The 20,143-nt window shown below is 37.3% G+C and overlaps 1 protein-coding gene across 3 annotated transcripts in view; it reads left to right on the top strand.

Annotated features, from left to right (window-relative positions):
- NCOA1 (nuclear receptor coactivator 1) overlaps positions 1-20,143 on the top strand; it is a 239,359-nt gene that overhangs the window by 5,095 nt on the left and 214,121 nt on the right. The window contains exon 1 of one of the 3 annotated variants that reach the window (XM_019450414.2): positions 18,323-18,602. The exons of the other annotated variants lie outside the window; for them this stretch is intronic. The gene's annotated coding sequence lies outside the window, so the exon portion shown is untranslated. Of the gene's footprint in view, positions 1-18,322; positions 18,603-20,143 lie in introns of those variants that run through there. 3 annotated transcript variants of the gene reach the window in all.

Here is a 20,143-nt window from a genome sequence, read left to right as displayed (position 1 = left end):
GTTGATTCTACAGGTTACATTTTATAAACGAGGAAACAAGGCTCAGGGTGGTTAAGTGGTTGATGTAAGATTCACAACTCGTAGGTATTAGGGATGACATTTGAGTTCAGGGTCTTCTGACTTGAAATCACAGGCATACCTTGCAAGTGGCTTGTCTCTAACATGTTAGCCACAGTCGGGCACATCGTAGCCTTCTTTTCCTTTCTGGGTTTTCTCTGTTCCTTACATGTGCAGTGGAGACTCCTGCGATCTCATTGCTTTCTGATGACCCAGGAGCCCATATATACCGGTTACTTAATGACAGTGTCACTTTAAGATTTTCATGCTGTTTCTGATCTCACCTTTGTACTTTAGTAATGTTGATTCTTTGGTGCTTCTGTCTAGGTAAGCTTATCTTTGAATGGTTGGTTTTGGATTCTTAGCAATAAAATTCTGCCTCTCAAGTTTCGTTAGCATTTAAATAGCTAAAGCTCAGGGTTTTTTTTGTTTTTGTTCTTGTTTTTTCCATTTGAAATAAATTGCTTGGTCATTCTGTTTCCACTTGTACTTTGAATGGTTGATCTTATTCTGATAGCTTTAATATATTACATCTTAAATTTTTAGTTTGCCTGTATGGTTAAAATATTTACATGCTTTTACTATCAAGCATAGATTTGATTATTGCTCAATGGAAGATATTCTATGTGAGTGTATATGTGTGTATATAAAGATATCATACTCTATTTGACCAGATAGTTGAAGGATGAAATGTCCTTGCTTTTTGAAAGCACCTGTGTGTGTAATACTGGCTTTACTTTGGTGAGTTCGTTTGGAGGAACCTAGGGGAAAGTTACTTGTTCTGCAAAGTCTCGTGCCTCCCTCTCCATTCCAGGGGGTACAGGAAGTCTGTAATTGAATTTCTAAGTATCCACTCAATCATTCATTCAAGATGTAGTTATAGAAGTACCTGCTTTGTTCAAGGTGCTGTGTTGTTAAAAGATAGGGAAGTTAAATAAGACACAGATCCTGTTCTTAAGGAGATTATGCCCTAAAAGAGGTGATAAGACGAACACACAAATACCTATAATGCTGATTGAATGTGATGAGTGCTATGAGAGAGGTATGAAATAGTGCTTTGAGGATTCAGGAGAGGGAGCAGTTACTCTCATTTGAGAGTGATCAGGATAGGTTTCATGGAGGGCTTAGGGTGGCCCAGAACATTGAAGGCAAGGGATGATTTGTATATGAGTGAGGGTGAGGAGAGCACTCTAGTAAGGAAGATTAAATAGCAAAGATGAAAGGACGGAAAAGCTTGGAATTACTTAGGAGCAGTGAAGGGGGAAAGTGCAAGGAGGAGTGTGGCACCAGCTGATGTAGGAGGTGGGAACCAGATGCTGTAGGTGCAGTAGCAAGATATTGCAGGATTTTAATGGAGGGAGGTGGTGGGGAACAGTGAAGTATGTAGATCTGGATGAGATCTATGAGAAATGTCAGTTTTCCAAATTTACATAGATTTTTTTTGGCAGGTTTTACACCCCAAATTTTATATTTTCATAGTTTTTGAAATGATTCCATATGTAAGGCTTACCACACTGGGAACTTATTCACTCATTTTTATGTATATTTGAGAACAGATTATGTGTTTTTTTGATAGAAGTTAGTACAAAATCTTTTTCACTGGCTTATACTTTTTTTTTTTTTTTAAAGCAGTAGCTGTTTTTTTTAAACAGTGTATTATCATTTGGCATTTATGCAGCGGACTTGTTTTTTAAGTGTAAAAATGTCATCTCCTTGTATAAATATAAGTATATTTCGCTGTAAAAGTGAGGTTGGTCATGTAAGTTGAAAGTCCCTGGCTCTCAATATAGTTCATGATTTATTTTACTGATTTATTTATGCCCTGCCATGTTCCAAAAAGGATTTAAGGCAGGATATGTCATGAAGAGTCTTGGACCTTGTTCTAGCCCTGTCTATTATTTGACTGAACTGCTAGCCAACATAACACTGAGGGAACAGTGTTGAAGACAACTGGTGTCACAGAATGTGCTGTGGTTGTGTCTTTTGCCAAACTGGTAGTAATTCAGAGATGGAGACAATATAATTAGAGTACCTTTAAAGATAATTCTCTTAAACTTCGATAGCATGCAAGGGAAATTGGTTGGAGGGCACTGATAGAGCACTTTGACCCACGAGAGTGTAGGCACATTTAGAACAATGGTCTCTATGGTAGAGTTTACATAAAATTATCTGGGAAATAGGAGAAATATTAGAGGTCTCTAAGGAAATTTCTTTCAGTCTGTTGTGATGTTTTACAGTTTATGGGGGCCTGGGTAAATGGATTTTCAAATTTGTATTAAAAAAATTTTTTTTTTAAATATTTATTTATTTTTGAAAGAGAGAGACAGAGCATGAGCAGGGGAGGGGCAGAGAGAGAGGCAGACACAGAATCCGAAGCAGGCTCCAGGCTCTGAGCTGTCCACGCAGAGCCTGATGTGGGGCTCAAACTCACAAACCGTGAGATTGTGACCTAAGCCAAAGTCAGATGCCTAATGGACAGAGCCGCCCAGGTTCCCCTCAAATTTGTTATTTTAAATAGTAGACTCTTAACATACTTGGTATTGCAGTAGGGAGTCCATCTTTTGTACAATATTTCATAGAGGTTAACTGGCCATCTTAAGGCAAAGGTCTTAAGAATTGTCTGACTTAAAGATGACTTACTCATTTTTCTTTCACAAAAACACAGATGTTCCAAATTTGCTGACATTTTCTGTGACAAGTGGCTGTGAGTAGTATGCTGCCTAGCAGATATGTATGAAAAATAAACACACTTTATCTGTCCCTTTGGGACGATGGTGAGTTCATAACAGTGACTCAAAAATTAACTACCATTCAGAACAAAATAAAATTCAATGTTATGACAGAGGTTATTGAAAATGAATATTTGGAACTATTTTCATCATTATTGGGTTTAATTGCTAAAAATGATGTGTGTAACTTTAAGAGTATTTTTATATGTACATTTGAACTTGGAAACAAAATTTTCTAACCTGTTTTAAAACCTTGTAAAAGTAGGTGTTTAAAAAAATTTTTTTTAATGTTTATTTATTTTTGAAAGAGAGAGAGAGGGGGAGAGACAGGGTGTGAGTGGGGGGAGGGGCAGAGAGAGAGGGAGACACAGAATCTGAAACAGGCTCCAGGCTCTGATGGGTCAGCACAGAGCCCGATTTGGGGCTCGAGCCCACCAACAGCGAGATCATGACCTGAGCTAAAGTCGGACGCTTAACCAATTGAACCACCTAGACACCCTAAAATTACATGTTTTAGTGGTTTTGTGCTCATCTGCCAAAAATATAAAAAAGCAATACTGTTTGGTTTATTAGGAAGAACAACTGATTGTCATCAGGAAGTATGGAAGTGCACTAGCTGAACTTTAGCAAAAACCTTTGCATAAATGGTGAATGGGATTGAAGATTGAATATTATATCATGTTTTATTCAGTGCAGCAAGATGGTTTTATCCATCTTTGTGAAATAAATCTTTTGGCTATGATAGCCGTTAAAAACAAATAAAATAGTGATTTATTATAAAAATGAACTGAAATTTAGAACCAGACTTGAAGTTGCCATATTACAAAAATATGAAAGCAAAATTAAAAAAATAACAAACCACACTCAATCACATTACTCTCAGCAAAAATAGTGGTATTAATAATAGTGTTTATTAGGAATAGCAGAAAACTGTGTCATCAGTAAGTAAGATAAATGCTTTAGAATTGTTTATTATAACAAATGTCATTCTGTTAAATTTCCATTTTTGTGTGTGCTTCACGAGGTACATAATTTATTGGTCTGGTGTGCACTGTATATAAATTATAAATATACATATGTGGTTCCCTATTCAAAAACTTTTATTAAACTGTGGGGTATATGATAAAAAGTAGTTATCAGTGTTTTCTAGCAAGGGTTCTTAACTAAGAAAGCTTGGAATTCATGGATTTAGAATCTCTAATACTCTGAAATTGTATGCAAAATTTTGTGAGTCTGTGCATTTCTCTGGAGAGGGGTTCTATAGCTTTTACCAAATTCCCAAAAGGGTTCATGACCTCCGCAAAGGTTAAGAACCTCTGTTGTTAAGGACTGGGACCTCAAAAACTCCATTCATCTAGTCTCACCTTCTTGCCAAGTTTAATGGATATATCTGATGTCATTACTCAAGCCTGCAGTATGACTGGATTTGCAGTCTGTTTTTCCATTTTGCAATAGATGTGATTGCATTGCCTTTGGCCTTTACAGATGTTTGAGTTCTGTTTGTTGCACAACTACCTGGCCTTCATCACTTTGCGGCTCTTATATATCATTTCCCACCTCTGTTCCCCTAAACCCCAATAAAAAAGAGTGGACCTTTTGTAGGGGTGTGGAGATGGGAATGCATATACGTATGGAAGAGCCCGGTATCAATTTAAGTGTGGGGAGACCCTGCTGGGTAGGCTAGAATTCACAGTTGCTGTGTTTTTAAACTCTTTCTTTCTAGCATTTGAATCTCAGCTTTCTAGAGTCCTTAGGGTCTGATTTGACATATGCTAAAAACACTTTCCAAGTTTTATCAGCTGCTTAGATCTGTTCCTTTTTTTCCCTCACTGTCATTGTTCTAATTTAGGCCTAATTATTGCCATGTTATCCAAGGTGGTCTCGCTGCCCCCAGTGAGTTCCTTCTTAAGTGTGTCCTAAATTTTGTTTTGCAGAGATCATCCTAATTTTTATTTTCATTGTGTTGTTTGCTTAAAAACCTTCAATGGCTCCTCATTACTGTCAAGATGAAATTGTTACTTAGCTTGACATTTAAAGCTTTCCAGTGTCTGGCACCAACCTGGATTTCTGGTCTCATTTCCCACTATTCTCCCCTAGTAAACTGAAATCAATTGTCAGTTTACTGTCCCTTAAACATTCCTTAGGCTTCTCTGTTTCCACTCCTTTACATATTCTTTTCCCTGGAATGTTCTCCATTATCCTACTCTGTACTTCTTGAAATTCTACCTATCCTTAAAAGCTCAGCTCAGATTCCACCTTGCTTGTTAATTGTTTAGAATATGAAATTTGAAAGTGATCTCTTCCTTTTATGAACTCTTTTCATATATATTTTCCTTATTATTCATTTGACACTTTACTGCCTTGTACTGTGTGGAATTTTTTGTTTTCACGTGTCCTATCTCCCAAATTAGGTAGGGTATGAGAATGGCAGAAGGGGCTTATGATTTATATTTTGTCCTCTGCAATGTCTTACACACATAGATAATAAAATATTTGACAAATCATATTGATTAAACCATAATGCTGCTTATTAATGTACTTAGAGAAACAGACCTTTTTTTTTTTTTTTTTTTTTTAATGTGTGCCTGGGATACTCGAACATATTATCTAGGGCTTCTCTCTACTGGTTTCAGGGTATTTGGGAAATTGATTTGGAAATCAAATATTGGCTGGAGAGCATGTGGTCCTACAGGATAAGAAGCTGGCTGTCATGGCTATGTACAAAAGTCTGGCATAGCCTGGTGAGTCATGTTCTCCAGTGTAGAGTTCTACCTGCCATGGATAACAGAAAAACTTGTGTTTCTTTTGCCCTGTTGGAGACATAAAGTACTGATGTCTTGGGGATTCCTATACTTCTGTTTTGATTTCTCAGCCTATTCTTCTCACTAAAATATATATTTTTATTGAGTACTTGTTTGAATGGTAATATGGGGAGTGGCAAAATTATTGTATCTTAGGCTTCCTGCCCTTCAAGAAGATCGTAATCCCCATAAAAAAGTCTCATTTGCTTTATGTTTACTTATTTATTTTGAGAGAGAGAGAGAGACAGAGAGAGCAAGCTGGGGAGGGGCAGAGAGAGAGAGAGAGTTAGAGAGAAATCCCAAGCAGGCTCTGCACCGTCAGCACAGAGTCCCATGTGGGGCTCAAACTCACGAATGGTGAGATCATGACCTGAACTGAAACCAAGAGTCAGATGTTCAACCAACTGAACACCCAGGTGCCTCATCATTTGATTAATTCATAATTTAATTAAAAATTAAAAAATAATAGAAAAGGTATCATATGGGAGTATATAACAAACTAGTTAGTTGCTAACTGAGATGTGAGGAAACTCCTGTGGCACTTACTATTTTTAGCACTCACTTGAAATTTATTTATTATCATGTATACTTATTTCTGTTTTTACATGGGTACTATTGCAGCAACCACTTTGTAAATTATAGAGGGTAGAGCATTTATTACTAGTTATATGTCAGTACCACAGTGTTTCCATAGTACTTTATCCACAGTATACATACGTAGCACATTAATGATGATATGTGTGGTCTGAGTAGGCTTCTTGGTGGAAGTAGAATTTGAATTAGATTTGTAGGATCTGGAATGATGCCTATAGGATAGTCTCCTGGAACATGAAAAAGGGTTCTGTATTTAAAATAATAAAGTATGTTTGATGCGCTATCAGGAACATGGAACCTCTTTGGTTACTGTGCCTTTGACCCTGCAGTGACCCTCATCACTTCTTATGTAATCCATTGGTCAGAAGTAGTCATGGGACAGCTACTTAAGGGGCTAGGAAATGTGTGCAAGAGATATTTCGTGAGCAATAAATGTCTTTGCCTTATCCTTGCAGAATTGGCTTTCTTTAGAGAGGTGAATGAATACCAGAATTGGTAGGCCTTGCTTGGAGTCATTGAAGGAAAAAGGAATTGTTTTGTGTGTCAGTCTAAATGGGATTTTTATTACTAAATTAATTTGTGAAAAGAGCTTGTAGTGTTGAATGGTCGACCTTGGGACAATTAAAGGAGAAATTTTAATAATGTCTCTACTTTAGGGGTAGGTGATATAAATTGTTTTAGTTTAGATGGTTTGCTACCATCTTTAGAGTAGATATTTGAAACAGGTGGAAAGTGATTTAGTTTAAGTAAAACTGATCCTGAGCTTTTCTATTCTACATATACTGTTTGGCTGGTAATATTGTAGGGTGGGAAAAGTGAGAAAAGGCATAAAGAAAGGGCTTTCTGACACTTTTGGCAGCCTCTTGCTGTCTGAGGATTTCATAAAGTTTCTCCTTAGAGTCCCTGGAGGTGTTTTCCCTCCCTCTTATCAACATACTGCTGAGTAGTTAAAATCTGTTTTCTCTGTTTTTCGTTCATTTTCTAATGCTTGGTTTGAGAAGGACTACTGGGTGGTAGTTAAAATGTTGGCCAAGTATGCAGGAGTAGGAAGCCCGGTTTCTTATTTGTACATGAGGCCGATTTTCCTCCCAGTTTTATTCTTAAAGTCATCAACCTTGAACTTTTTTGACTTTAGGCCTTCTTTATGACTGCATTTTAATAGTATTCTCTTTTAAATTAAACAATAAATCACATATGTAAATCCTGACTGTATTCTAACAACAAATTCAAAGAAATGGAAGTATGTGGAGTTAAAAGGCAAAAGTCTCTGTAATGAATTATATGGCAGCTGTTAATTTAGGCTGTCTTGTCTCTCCCCACATTCCCCCCAACCCCCCACCCCCTGCCATTTCAGGTCACAGTATTTTTCCCAGTGGCCAGGGGATGGGCATGTGACCTAGGCTGGATCTGATCTGTCATAGTTTCTTTGGACATAGTGATTGCTGCAGAATGGCTCTATGACCAGTACAGGTTCAGAGCCTTTCCTTCAGGTTGAAAAATGGATGTTGGACAAGGGACAGGCTCATTCATTCCCTTGGAGTCCGCCGAAGTGAGATAGAGTGTGTCTGGCCGCATGAAGGAGGCCTGTCCACTGTAGGGAAGGGTGAAGCCAACGTACAGGGTGAAGCAGAGCTGACTGAGACGGACTCTGTCTCTCACACACACTCCCAAAGCATAATCACACACATTCTCACATGCACGAGCATGGGGACTCACTGGAGGCTCTGGATCCTCTTGAACCTTAATTTAGATCCACCCTATATTTCCCAGTTAAATGAGCTAAACTCATTAATCCCAGTTAAATGAGTTGCCTAACTGCTCGTGCTAGTTTGAATCAGGTTTTTGTCTCTTGGAACTGAAAGAATTCTGACTAATTCAGACCCCCTTTGGCATCTGTCCTGGTTTCTTCCCTAGGATCATACTTTTTGAATTGTTGTAGACTTTCTAAACTTAATGGCATGGGAATTTTTTTTTAATTTCAGAATACGAAGGAGCCATTTTATCTTTGCATAAAATGCTGTATAACATTAATTAGATGTATATGCTGTAATTTAGCCATCTTTCTCTCTTTTGATGGACATTTAGATACTGAGTTTCTTGCTGTTGTGAGCTTTGTTTTGGTAGGCATCCAAGTCTGTACTTGTTTTTGCACATGTTTGAGAACATACTTATGGAATTAGTGGTTATGCACATTTAAAAAAATTGACGTCCTTTCAAAATGTTACCCCAAAGGCTTTGTCAGTTTACACTTCTGCCAATAGCATATGATAGTTGTTGCTTTCCCCCACCTTTATGAACTCTGGATATTGTCAGTCATTTCTGTTTGGGGCCTATTTGATGGATGAAAATGATATAACAGCATTGTTGTAATTTGTAGTTCCCTGACTGTTGATAAAGTTGATCATCTTATCAGATGTTTGTTGTATGTTGGGTTTTTTTTTCCTCTAAGGCTCTTAATTTGTTCATGTTGTTCACTTTCCTTTTGGGATACTTGTCCTTTTTTTTTTTTTTTTTTTTCCTTGCTTCCTAGCCATAATGTGCTTATATTTACATTAATGAGGAATGGCCTTGGTAGGCAGCTGACCCTACTACCTGGTTATTTCAGAAAGAAAGATATGATATATCTATTATTCCAAAACCTACATCATACATATATTTTACAGATATCCCTGGACATTTAATTGGCTTATATCTAATAACTTTACATAACTGCCCAATTCATTTAGTTAACTCAAGGATACATGTCTTAATTGGATGTTCTGTGAGTGCTTAATTGAGGTTAATTTTATGACTGAGATGAATGTTGGGAAACTCTTGTTATGAGAATTTTCCAGTTCAAAATCACTGAGAGTACATTGAATGGTATAGAACTTTCAGGCTCAACTGACCAGTTTGTCCATTGGCGCAGAATCAGAACCACTTTCAGAGGCAAATTTTGGCCTTATAAGAAAATACTTTCTTGGCTCACCTCCATGGCAAGGTGGGTTGACTGCTAGGTATCTTTAGTGGTTAGGTTTCTCAGTTTTCATAAGTGGACGCTAACCTGATTCTGTACTTGATTGAGTATGAAAGTATTTAGTCTACCCTTAATTGGCAGTATAGAATAGCTTCACTCTAGCAAGTATGTATCCACTTACTTTGCTGCTTAATTCTTATCAAAAACCTAAGCAGTCAGAAACAGCACTCTCTGAGAATTGCTTAAACACATTCAGTCCATTGCTTTAGAAACAGTTTTTACTTGGATCAAGCCAGAATACCAGAATGCTAAGTATATAGCTTGCATTGTTTTAGACTGGGGTAGAATTACTTTACAGAATTGTTATTTGGTATAGTGCAATCAACCTTTATTGAAGGCCATTAAAATAAACAGCTTTATAAAATTTAGTACTCCTCTTATTGTAGCATTCTTGTGAGGCTATTATCTCCTTTATCTTAGTGCCCTTATTGATGTGGTAACCACTGCTACTACTTCTGGCAACTGTCTGGAATACTAAGACTGAACACAAAATGAATTAATAGCTGATGGCAAATACTCTTGCCCAAAAGGGGACACCATTCTGGATAAAGGATTATGTAATGGTTTGAAGTGTGGACTCTGGAGCCAGATGTCCTGGCCTTGAAACCTGGCTCTCAGGCTTCCTAGTTGTGTGCTCCTTAACCTTTTGGCACCTTAGTTTGCTCATCTGTGAAATAGGGTAATAAAATTGTACCTACCTCTACAAGGTTGTTATGAGAATTTTGTGAGTTTAAACATGTAAAATGCTTGGAACACACCCAGCCCACGACACATGCGATGAAAATGAGCTGCTTTCCCCCATTTTTTTTTTTTTTTTTTACTATAGTAAGATATCCATAACATAAAACTTACCATCTTAACTATTTTTAAGTGTAGTGTTTTATAGTTCAAGCTGCTATCATCACCATTATTGTTAGAACCCATGTAGTAGTTTTTTTTCCCAGGTCTTTGTAAAAGGAAAAGCTGTGTTTCCCCTGACCAGCTGATTTCCTTGTCTTACATAGTCATCATGACTCCTGTAACCCATGGTATTTCTCTCTGCAGGGGAACTCAAAGTCCCTCCCTTGCAGCTCAAGAGAACCTGTGGCATATAGTTTGTGTGGTAAACTTACCCCTGGCTTCATCTTATTTTCCTCCCTCATTTTCTCTTTGCCCCAGTCTTATTGCCTTTTTCTTTTTAATTCTAATGCACTTTGTGAGCTGTCTCAAATCTTTTTTAGAATACTCTGGAAATAAACAAGTAATCTACATTACAGCATGTGCCCATGTTGAAATTTCAGTTGAATTTTCATTTAATTTACCTTAACTGACTGCTTCTTGATGACAGAGAGGTGCTATAATTTTCATTAAGATATCTCAGATCTCATCATAGGATGGTTTACTTCTGGGAAAGTTACTGTTGACAGCTAATCCTGTTCGTGCTGTGGGTTTTCTTTTAAGCTTCAGTTACAAAAGTGTTCCTTCCTGACTTTTCTTATTTGTTTTTTCCCTTGACCTTTGCTCCAGCCATCTTGTAGATTGGGGGAGGGGGTTGGGGAAGATCATTTAAACATTTTTAAAGACTAAACTTGTAGTCTTTCAAAAATACTCTTCCAAATAAGACTTTTATCATAGATGTAGCATAGGCAGAGTAAAAGCTGTATGTATTGTTATTGCTTTTCTTTTAAAAACCAGAATGTTAATTTATTGATTTACAAGGGATAAAAAGAAATGTCCCAAAGCCTAAAGTATTCCTGAGTATTCTGGTTAAGTCTCTAGGGTATTCTCTCCCCCATAGCATGGGGCTGATGCTGTGCCTTTTTGGGGGGAGAATCAAAAATATTTTTTTGACATCAGAATTAATTGAAATGTGTTTTAAGTCTTTTTAAAATTTGTAGATTCCTTCTTCTCTTTTTTTTTTTCCCCTTGTAATTTATGTGTTGAAGAACCTAGGTGGTTTGTCCTATAGAATTTGTTACTCTGGATTTCTCTTTAGTTTCACATATTTCTCTACCCTCTGTATATCCTATAAATTGGTAGTTTGACGTAGAAGCTTGAATAAGGTTTAACTTTGTGTGTGTGGGGAGCAAGATGACTTTATAGATAGTATTATGAGACCCATTTAATGCCTGGTTGTGTTTTGGTGATGTTAGCAGCTGTTGGTATTGCTATTGGTTTTTGATTCTTAAAATCCCAAAGCGATCATCATGTGATCTAGATGTCTAGATGAGAACGTGTCTAGATGAGAACAGGGAAGTATTGCCTGGAAATGGTAGGGTCTACGCTATAAAACAGAACCCTTGATGACCATCTGAGAATGAAGCTGTGGTGTGTGGAATCAAAGAAGACCCAAGTTTCAGTCTTGGCTCCTGTGTTTAGGAGCTGCGTGATCTTGCCTAATTAACAGCAACAGTAGTAGCAGCTACCATTCATTTAGTGCTTATTTTACACCAGGTTCTGTGCTAAGTGCTTTGTATATGTTGTGTAATCTAATCCTCATAACTATGCTGTAAGGCAGGCATTCTCATCTTTATTTTGTGGTTCACCTTGCTGAGTAGTGAAGCAAGGGTTCAAGCCCTGCTTAACTCCGATCTTGTGCTCTTAATAGCTTCTTAATAGACATTCTTCCACATCTGTAAAAAGGGGTATAAATAGAGCTGCCTTATCTATCCTGTAGGGTTAATGAGATATTGTGTGTGAAAGTGCCTTGAAACATATCCCGGATGTTAAAATGAGAAGTGTGCTGGGCTGGCAATACACAGGAAAGGTGGATAGTGGAGGCCTTTGCCTTTGGCTAAGTGAGAGTGAAAGTTTGGACTGGAAGAACCCTCTGGTCACTTTCTAACTTCTGTTTCCATTACTATTGCTGTTGACATGTGGGAGTTTCCTTCTCTTCTTAAAATTGACAGTGATAGAGATTTTATACATAGTAAATGTCATATGTCAGGTCACTTAAGAGTCTCTAGGTGAATATGATGTCTTAGTTTTACTCCATGGGCCATATATGTACAGTATGTACAGATTTTTTTAAAGTTTATTTATTTATTTTGAGAGGGAGAGTGTGAGCGGGGGAAGGGCAGAGAGAGAGAGGGAGAGAGAGAATCCCAAACAGGGATTCACTGTCAGCGCAGTGAACCCACAAACTGTGAGATCATGACCTGAGCTAAAATCAAGAGTTGGATGTAGGGGCGCCTGGGTGCCTGTCGGTTGAGCGTCCTACTTCAGCTCAGGTCATGATCTCGCGGTTTGTGAGTTCAAGCTCTGCGTCAGGCTCTGTGCTGACAGCTGGGAGCCTAGAGCCTGCCTCGATTCTGTGTCTCCCCCTCTCTCTGCCCTTCCCCCACTTGCATTCTGTCTCTCTGTCTCTCTCTCTCAAAAATAAACATTACAAAAAAATGTTAATGGGAATGCAAGCTGGTGCAGCCACTCTGGAAAAGAGTATGGAGGTTCCTCAAAAAACGAAAAATAGAACTACCCTACGACCCAGCAATTGCACTGCTAGGCATTAATCCATGGGATACAGGTGTGCTGTATTGCATTGTTGCACTATATGCTAACTAATTTGGATGTAAATTTTAAAACATAAATAAATAAATAAACAACAACAACAAAAACAAATTTAAGAGTTGGATGCTTAACTGACTGAGGCACCCAGACGTTCCTCAGTACAGATATTTTTAACTGAGAGAGCAAGAGTATAGTCATAGTTCTTTTTCTTCTTTTCTTTTTTTCTTTTTCTTTTTCTTTTTTTAATATTTATTTTATTTTTGAGAGAAAGGAGAGAGAAAGAGACAGAGCATGAGTTGGGGAGGGGTAGAGAGAGAGGGAGACAGAATCTGAAGCAGGTTCCAGGCTCTTGAGCTGTCAGCACAGAGCCTGACGTGGGGCTCAGACTCACGAACCTCAAGATCGTGACCTGAGCTGAAGTTGGCGCTTAACCGACTGAGCCACCCAGGCGCCCCCATAGTTCTTTTTCTAAAAGGATAAATATTTATTAAAAGTAGGAGAAATATTAACTGAATTTGTATATTTCTTTAGCTGGATAGTGGGTATATCTGTTAAAATTATTTTCAATACCTTTTTTGTATGTCAAATATTTTGTAATCAATAAAACCATTATTAAAAGTGCTAACCACTAATATTTGCATGTGTAACAGACTATGAGAAATGGGTATGAAGTTAGTACCTGTAGGTCTGTCCTTCAGCAATTTGTTATCGATTATGATAAATTGGTACTGAGTACATGGATAGCTGTTTAGAAGAGTTCTATTGCAATTTCCAGCTCAGTGGCAGAGGGTATCGTGATTGATGTCTGAGGCAGACATGTAGAGTATAGGAATAGTGCTTTGTTTTTGTTAACCGCTGATTATCTAATGTGTTTATCAGAAAGCCCCGAGACTTCACCTGGACAGTTTCTTGGTCCTGTGCTTACTGCAGTTCTTCTTTTACCCTGGGAATCATACTAGGATACTGTATCTACTATGGTGAAATCTACTAGGATTTCGTTATGATTAATCCCAAGAAAGATTTCCTATTTATTTTTATCATTATTTTTATTGAGATATAATTCATGTATCATAAAGTTACCCTTTTAAAGTGGCTTTTAGTGTATTCACAAAGTTATACAACTATTATCACTGTTATCAGACTGTTCTACCACGCCAAAAGAAATCCCATGGAACCATACAATATTTGACCTTTTGTGTCACACTTCTTTCTTTCACTTTGCATAATACTCTCATGGTTCTTTCATATCGTAGCATGATCTGTATTTCATTCCATTTTATGGCCAAATAATATTCTGTTGTATGCATAGACCACATTTTATGTATCTGTTTAATTGTTGATGGACATGTGAGTTATTTCCACTTTTTGACTATTATGAATAATCTGGCTGTCAACTTCCATGTACAAGTTTTTACACGGACATATGTTTTCCTTTCTTTTAGTAATATACCTAGGAGTGTGTGAGAAGTAAGGCCACTGACCCAATCAAAGGAGGAACGCGGAGGAGACTCGGAGCACAGTGAAGCAAGGCTTTAATCACCGTTCTTGCAAGAGCAGGTGTCTGATGGACAGGCACGCTCGGGGCAGTTACAGCAGGCAGTTTATCTCCTAGCATGCAAGGGCCTCCCCCGGTTCCTCATTGGCTGAGTACTACAGAGGTTACAGCCTTACCCAGACAACGCCTTTGCCCATGTAAGGCAAAAAATAGTCTGATTGGGACAAATGTACATTCCTTGAGGTGACACAGAGACTTCAGTTCTTTGGCTCACACTCATTGCAAAGCCCGTGAAAAATAAGCCCACGAAATGGAGAGGGGAGGAAGAACCAGGAAGTGAAGTGTCTAAGAGTTTGGGACTCTATTGTGGGTAGGTGGGGGTTTGTACATATTTCCAATGGGTTGTAAACCTATTGTTACTAGACAGCCCTGCTTTTATTTGGTATTTCTGAAAATGAATCATCTCACTGACTTCTCAAAGAATGGAATTACTGGGTCATATGGTAACTCTGTGTCTAACATTTTGAGGAATACAAACTGTTTTCCAAAGTGGCTGCACCATTTTACATTTCCACCAGCAGTGTATGAGGGTTCTGATTTCTCTATTTCCTTGCCAGCACTACTATTTTTAAAAAAATTTTTAAGTATTATTTATTTATTTATTTATTATTATTTTAAATTTTATTTTATTTCTTAAATTTACATCCAAATTAGTTAGCATATAGTGCAACAATGATTTCAGGAGTAGATTCTTTATGCCCCTAACCCATTTAGTCCATTCCCCCTCTCACACCGCCTCCAGTAACCCTCTGTTTGTTCTCCATATTTATGAATCTCTTATGTTTTGTCCCCCTCCCTGTTTTTATATGATTTTTGCTTCCCTTCCCTTATGTCCCTTTTGTATCTTAAAGTCATCATATGAGTGAAGTCATATAATATTTGTCTTTCTCTGACTGACTACTTTCACTTAGCATAATACCCTCCAGTTCCATCCATGTAGTTGCAAGTGGCAAGATTTCATTCGTTTTGATTGCCAAGTGATACTCCATTGTATATATAGACCACATCTTCTTTATCCATTCATCCATCGATGGACATTTGGGCTCTTTCCGTATTTTGGTTATTGCTGAAAGTGCTGCTATAAACATTGAGGTGCACGTGTCCCTTTGAAACAGCACGCCTGTATCCCTTGGATAAATGCCTAGTAGTGCAATTGCTGGGTCTTAGGGTAGTTCTATTTTTAATTTTTTGAGGAACCTCCATACTGTTTTCCAGAGTGGCTGCACCAGCTTGCATTCCCAAAGTGTTTTTTTATTTATTTTTGAGAGACAGAGAGAGACAGAGCATGAGTAGGGAGGGGCAGAAAGAGAAAGAGACACAGAATCTGAAGCAGACTTCAGGCTCTGAGCTGTCAGCACAGAGCCCGAAGCGGGGCTCAAACCCATGAACTGTGAGATCATGGTCTGAGCCGAAGTCGGATACTTAACCAACTGAGCCACCTGTCAGCACTTACTATTATATGACTTTTTGACCCACGCCATTCTAAAGTGTGAAGTGGAATTGTAATTTGATTTGCATTTCCCTAATGACTAAGATGTTGAGCATCTTTTCATAACGCTTATTGGCCATTCATACATCTTTTTTTTAGAGAAATGCCTATTTAAATCTTTTGCCAGTTTTTGAATTTGGTGATTTGCCCTTTTATTATTGAAAATATGAGTCCCATATCAGATAGATGATTTGCAAATATATTCTCCCATCATGTGGATAGTGTTTTTACTTTCTTGATGGTGTCCTCTAAGGCACAAAAGTTTTTAATTTTGGTGAAGTCCAATTTATCTTTTTTTTTCCTTGTCCCTTTGGTGTCATAACTAAGAGACTCTTGCCTGATCTGAGGTGATGAAAATTTATGCCTGTGTTTTTTTCTAAGAGTTTATAGTTTTAGGACTTAATTTAGGTCTTTGATACATTTTGAGTTAATATTTCTCTTTGTGTATGAGGTAGATTTCAGTTCTTTTTGCAGTAGAGATAAAGCTCGTTATTTTTAAATTTACACAGCAAGACCCTCTGATTAACCTCACTGGATAATATCTTAATCAGTATATGATTTCCTGCCACTTTATTAGTTTCACCTCTGACTTCCTGCTAATGAGTATTTTGTTGGTCTTAAATGGAGTTTCTTTATCAAAGCCATATTAACCTTTGCACTTAAAAAAATGTGAGAATTAGGAGGAAGTTTATTGATCATGCAGTCCAACCTTTTACCAGAGTAGAGGCTTCAGCATCTGTGACGGAGAGGCTTTCGACTTCTTTTTTGACACTTTCAGAGATGATTTGTTTACTGTGCTGGCTTTGGCAGCACATATACAGAGATGATTCATTCACTGAATTGTATTGCACTGTAATGCAGTATTTAAGAAATCTTATCTAATCAAAAATCATTTTATAAATAAAAAATGTTTCAGAGGGAAATGATAATTATTGAGTTTATTGATGGTTTACCACAGTTTTAATTTCATTTTTCCTGTAGCAATTTAAGTTAAAAGGAGTTGGTGATTGTATCATGTTATGGATGGAAAGTGTGTGTCACCCCAGAATTCATATGTTGAAGCCCAAAACCCCCAATGTGATGGTATCAGAAGGTGTGGCCTTTTGGTGGTAATTAAGTTTAAATGAGATGTGAGGGCACTGTCCTCACAATGGGATTAATGTCCTCGTAAGAAGATACCAGGGAGTTTGCCCGACCCCCCACTGCCCCATAGCATGTGGTGATACAGCATGAAGGCAGATATGTATATACCAGGAAAGGGCCCTCATGAGACACCAGATCTACTGGCACCTTGATCTTGGACTTCCTAGCCTTCAGAACTTTGAGAAATAAATGTTTGTTGTCTAAGTACCCCCAGTCTCTGATGTTTTGTTATAGCAGCCAGAAGTAAGACATAGAATAACCCACAGGGGTTTATAATTAAATGAAAGCATTATATCCACAGTGTATTCAGAGAAATACTCATATTCCTAAAGCAATTCAGCTCAGTTTTTTAATTTTTATTTATTTAAAAAAAATTTTTTTTAATGTTTATTTATTTTTGAGACAGAGAGAGACAGAGCATGAACGGGGCAGGGTCAGAGAGAGGGAGACACAGAATCTGAAACAGGCTCCAGGCTCTGAGCCGTCAGCACAGAGCCCGACGCGGGGCTCGAACCCACGGACAGTGAGATCGTGACCTGAGCCGAAGTCAGACGCTCAGCCGACTGAGCCACCCAGGCGCCCCTTTAATTTTTATTTAAAATTTTATTTTAATTAATTAATTTTCCAGAGCACAGCATACACTTTATCTTAATACTAAGCATTAGAGTGATAAAAAAAATACAGAATGGAAAATTAGAGTATCACTTAGTCTTTGTGATTACGTAGTTCTGGTCTTTCACCATTTCTTTTTTTTTTAAATATATAATTTATTGTCAAGTTAGCTAACATAGTGTATACGGTGTGCTCATGGCTTCAGGGGTAGATTACCGTGATTCATCACTTACATAAAACACCCAGTAATTCAGCTCAGTTTTAAAAAGCTAATGGTTAGAACATTTAACATTTATTCTTTTATTCAGCTGAATATTGCCCCTGGTAACAACTCTGCATTTTATCAATGTCCTCTTAAAACTTGGCTCCTAAAATTAAAGTCAGTACTTGGTGTATGCACATATTAGTACAAAGTATGGCTGGCTGATAGTTTTTGTTTATTTTGTTTTTTCTTATTATAGAACTCAAAATTAAGCTGCTTTTTTGGTAGACATATATTTGGGACTCATATTGAACTTATGATTAAGTGAAACCCCTTTTTAACAAGTTACTAAACTTCATGTTCCCTTCCTTTGAAACTCCTTAGAGTTGCCGTGAAAGTTAATTTACACCTACAAATTATCTGGGCTCTTCTCTGTGACTTACTGGCTACGTGACCTTAGCCAAGATACCGAATTTCTTTGACCTCATTTATCTGTGAAATGGGGATAATACCTCCATTTTCACAGTGTTGTTGGGGGTTTAATTAGATGATGTGTGCCAATGCATGCATGTGGCTCTAGCATTCCCAATGGAAATAGGTCTTATGCAAACAGTCTTCTGTCATGGGTGCTTTGTTGCTGGCCTTACTTAACTCTGTCAGATATTGACTATTTGTTAAATAGAATCCACCCAGTTCAGATCTCTTTATGTGTTGGATTGATAGGAACTATTTGCATATGAAACCTGCAGAAGAGAATAAAGAATAGTAGAAGAATCATTCCATGTACCATCCACCTAACTTAATTGGACTTTAACATTTTGCTGTATTTCAGATTTTTTTAAAAAGAAGTAAAACAATGTGGAATTGAACCCTCCGTGTACCATTCTCTCACTTTACCTTCCTACCCATTCCCTCGAGGTAAACAGTATCCTGAATATGTTTGTTTCCTCAAATAATATAACTATTTTGCATGTTTTAAAAATTTAGATATGTAATATACTGTAATATGCTCTTGCGATGTGCTTATTTTTCCTCAACATTTTTCTACTGTGTGGCTCCACCATAATTTATTTACCCATTTGTCTTTGGGTCGTTGTTAGGTAGTTTCCAGTTTTTTTTAATGAGACAATTGTACAGTCCTGAACATGTTTATCGTGAACATGTGTGAATTTCTGTAGAGGGTGCATGCGTGTGTGTGTGTGTGTGTGTGTGTGTGTGTGTGTGTGTGTGTGTTTAGGATTGGACTCACTAGTTGAGGAGTATATGCCTCTTCAGTTTTGAAGAATAATTTGACGTTACTTAATGAGGTACACCAATTTAGACGTTACTGCCAGAGTGTGAGAGATTTACTTCCTCTACATTTCCTCCACCAAGTTTTAGCATTATCTAAAGTAATGAATTCATCAGGTTGTAGATGGTGAGCAGTTATTAGGTTCAGCAGTTTGTCTGTCCAACTTTAGAAGCCCTTGGCGTGTGTCAGGAAACATTTATACTATCAACTGAACAGGCTCCTGGAACTGTGTGGCTCCAGATTTCTGACTAACTTATTCCGGAGTAACCCATAATTCATTCAACAAATTTAGTTGAAAAATAGCAACTTTGAACTTCTTAGCAATGACACAATCCTATAAGTGCTGGTAATAGTCTTTATTAGGTGTATTTTATTTGATTACACTTCTTTATGGAGCAAGTAAAGTAAGATTCTAGTCTCTAGCAATTGTGACTTAAAATAAATATTAACCCGTTAATAAAATTGGTACAGGATATATACTAGGGCAATAAAATGTAAACATAAATAGAAAGTCAAGTTTTTATAGTTTAAGATTTTGACATTGAAAGACATTTGTGATCATTTATATAAAGTGAATATGGTGAAGTGTAGTGTAACGAGTGAATCTATAGCACTGGTAGTTATATTCTGATTTGCACTGATAGCTCAGAGACAAAGATGGTACACGTTTATTGGATTAAGAAGCAAATGTGTGAGCCAGAAATAAAGGTGCTTATCACAGCTTGACCCTTGCTCGAACTCCAGGCATCAGAGTAAGTTATAGCTGTTAAATCTAGTTTAGCATTAAGAAAGAACTTATCTCTAATTAAAAAAAAAATAGTATTAAAAACATATTTCTTCTGAAGTTCCCAAATTATTAAATGTGCATTTAGGAATCATTTATTTGGGGGACGTTTACTTTGGCACCCATGTTAAATGTATTTCTCCTTTGGTATTTTAAGAGATTAAGGGTAATTCATGATATATTACTTGGTTGAAAGCTATCTTGCTGTCTCGCTTGCTTGTTTTTGTCCCCCATTTTCGGAAAGGAAAATAGAATATTGTGGAAAGTAGAGAAAAATATTAAGAAGTAGAAGGGAGGAAAAACTTAGAGCAAGTAGCTATGTATAGTCCTGTGCCTAGACAAAAGCTATTAATATTTTGGTGGATTTCTGAAAATTACAATATG

This window comes from Panthera pardus, unplaced genomic scaffold (assembly GCF_024362965.1).
Source record: "Panthera pardus isolate Hobbes unplaced genomic scaffold, ASM2436296v1 HiC_scaffold_26, whole genome shotgun sequence".
NCBI lineage: Eukaryota > Metazoa > Chordata > Mammalia > Carnivora > Felidae > Panthera > Panthera pardus.
This window is presented reverse-complemented; position numbering and strand designations above follow the sequence as displayed.